At 47.4% G+C, this 2,909-nt stretch overlaps 1 long non-coding RNA gene across 1 annotated transcript; it reads right to left on the bottom strand.

The window, feature by feature from the left end:
- Window positions 1–553: 553 nt before the first annotated feature.
- On the bottom strand, window positions 554–864 carry LOC124660945. Its single transcript, XR_006990028.1, has 3 exons — window positions 839–864; window positions 677–766; window positions 554–596 (listed from the first exon to the last, which is right to left on the bottom strand). It is a non-coding gene; the product is annotated as an uncharacterized LOC124660945 (long non-coding RNA).
- Between the last annotated feature and the right edge of the window lie 2,045 nt (window positions 865–2,909).

The following is a 2,909-nucleotide window of genomic DNA, read 5'->3' as shown; positions in this document are numbered from 1 at the left end:
AACATGTAGATATCATCAATAATATGGCATGGAACATAAGAAATTATCGATACGTCGGAGACGTATCAAGGATCATGGGTTAGTTTAAGACATGGAAAAGATAAGTGAAGAATGGTTTCTCCATTTTATTGTTACTTGGTTTGCAATTGAATTGGTGTTCATATGCTATGGCAAGGATTACCTTATTATGATCTGTTATAAGATCAAGCAATTGATCATTGATTAAAGTGTGGTTGTGTTGATTATTAGTTCCATTTGATCTAACCCCTTAGATCAAATCATCTCTACCCAAAACAAGGTTTTAGCAAAGTCACATTGAGGTTTATAGCGCTTGACTTGATGAGCTACTTCAATTCCACCAAGGTCAAGTGAAACTTCGATTCATCGTGATCTGTTTTACTTTAAAGCGCGAAAATTCCCCAGATTTTCTATGCATGAATGCAATGCACACATCTGTTTTCCTCTATTTTTGTAACCCCATTACCTGGGATATACACATTGCCCCTTGGCTTCAACTGGTAAGCAGACCGTGGGGCTTGCTTGGAGGTATGCTTTGGAGGTATGCTTTGACTCAGAATTTCCTCGTCGTCAGGAATCTTCACAAACAAGAACAAATGAGATTACAAAAGTTGAAATTTAGTAAGAACCTGTTTGATAGCAACAAAATAGTCCATACCTCCCGCTCTGGAGAAGAGGAGGATTGCGGAATTTCGCCTTCGCGGCAACCTAGCAAGTTGGCTAACCGCCGCATCTTTCGTGCAGTGTTCTCGCGTCATGGAACTCATGGTTACAAAGCCACCGGAACATAATAGCGTACATTCAAAGTTGGTGATCATACCTTAATGAAATTCCGCAACGGTCCGACAGAGCTTTTCATCTCTCCCGCTCCGGTCCCACATAACCTCGCACTCCTCGACCTGTTTTTTGGATCTCCGACCATCTGTGACAAATATAGCATACACAATTTAAGCGAGCACATGGCAATCTAGATGATGTACTAGTTAATGAGAGAATCCATTACCACGAAGTTCAGCTCGGAAGCAATAGAAGTCGATCTCCCTTTGCGAGCATAGGTGTCGTGCTGGCTTTGCGCAACCTCATCGAACTCGATGGGGTCGTCCAAGATGTAGTCAGCATACGCGTGCTTCACTAACTCGATACGCATGTTTTCATGGAATCACTGCAGGTAGTTGTTGAAAGCGGCCAAGTTGTGAGGCACAATCTCCACAGGGCCAGCAGTCCGTGTCGCTTCCAAACAGTGTTGGAACGCTGCGATGTGGCCGCTATGGTGGACTGGCCAATTTGTGATCTTCCTCTGCCGCTGCCTATCAAGCCTGCAAGAATCAAGAAGTTAGATTCTACCTCTTGTATCAAGAATTTTCCATCGCATGATTCCAGAAGTTTACCTATGAAGCGCCTTGTCCGTGTCTTGCCACTGAGGTGGGCACTCCTGATACAGCGCAAACTGTCTCATCACTCTGTGCGGCTGGTGGTGTTCAACAAGCCACATGCATATGAGTGGGTAGCGCATACGCCAGAACAGCGCCTCCTCCGTGCACTTGTGGTTGAGGTCAGGCATCCCCGCGCCAATACGGTAGTAGGTACCATATGGCTCCCATTCCACCTGCAGCATACAAATATTTCAGAATTTACAACATGCCAGTAGAATCAATGAAAACTAGGATTGCAAAAGAATGATCGGTTACCTGCTCAGCGGTAAGAGTGTCCAACTCCGCGAGTGTACTGCCTCGTACATGATCTTTGGATCGCTCGTCATCTCCGAGACATTGTCCCAAAGGTATGCCCAAGTCGGCTCCCGATCAGGGTTGTCCGGGTGATGAGGCCAATGCCTCTCGGTGAGTATCCTAGGCCGCCCAACTGATATGCGGTCCCAGCTCCATACGGAAAGTAGGAGCAAGCATCCACCAATACCGCCGCTCCCAGTCCTGCTCCCAGTCCTGCGACAAGCTTCGTCCAACTGCGTACATAAGACATTTGGTTACTACTTTGTCTTTCTATGTACTATAGGAAAATAGTACATAGAACAAATCATCACCTGCCGATAGAGGTAGGCAAGTGCCGCTGTTCCCCAACTCCACCGGTGGTCCAAGACCGTAAGCGCCTTCAGCCAACACCAATGGGCCAGCTTCCCCCCACTGTCAGGAAAGAGAGTCTTCGAAATCATGTACCATAAGTACACGCGGGCGTACGTCCTCCGAGTGTCCTCGTTGGCCCCTTCCGGGCATTGTGCAAAGTTAGTCTTGATCCAAGAGAAAGACGCGCCGGCGGGAACTCTCTCCTTTGGATTTGCTGGCGCCGGAGGAGCCCTGCTAATAAGGTCCTCCATCTGTCCGCGCCACCCATCAGAAGCTGTGTTCATACACAGTGGCTCGCCCTGAATAGGTAGTCCAAGGATCATGGAAACATCCTGGAGAGTAGGGGCCATCTCGTCGGCCCTCAAGTGGAAGGTGTGCGTCTCCGGCCTCCACCGGTCGACAAGAGCGGTGAGTGCCGCGGCGTTCATGTTCGGCCCCCCACGGCTTACAAGGGATATGAACGGGAGAAGACCGGTAGAGGCTGGATGAACTCCGTGTACCTCTCGTCATACGGTATATCCATCGTGCCATGGTAACGAATCTTCAAAGGGTGAAGATCCGTTCCCCTCTCCGTCATATGAACAGCCCGGTGCTCCCTGTCGTACTCTTCATCCAGAAGCCACACCATCCTACATGTTTACACAACATATTATGAGTCATTCCACTAACAAAAATGAGAAACACATACATGAGAATATATCTAACTTTCGAATCACCTATACATCACACATACATGAGAGTTCATATCCAAATACATCACCACATACATACATAAGGTTCCATACATACACACATACATTCATATCTAGGGTT

Source organism: Lolium rigidum, chromosome 6, assembly GCF_022539505.1.
Source record: "Lolium rigidum isolate FL_2022 chromosome 6, APGP_CSIRO_Lrig_0.1, whole genome shotgun sequence".
NCBI classification, from domain to species: domain Eukaryota; kingdom Viridiplantae; phylum Streptophyta; class Magnoliopsida; order Poales; family Poaceae; genus Lolium; species Lolium rigidum.
Note: the sequence above shows the minus strand (reverse complement) of the source record. Positions and strands in the feature narration are given on the sequence as shown.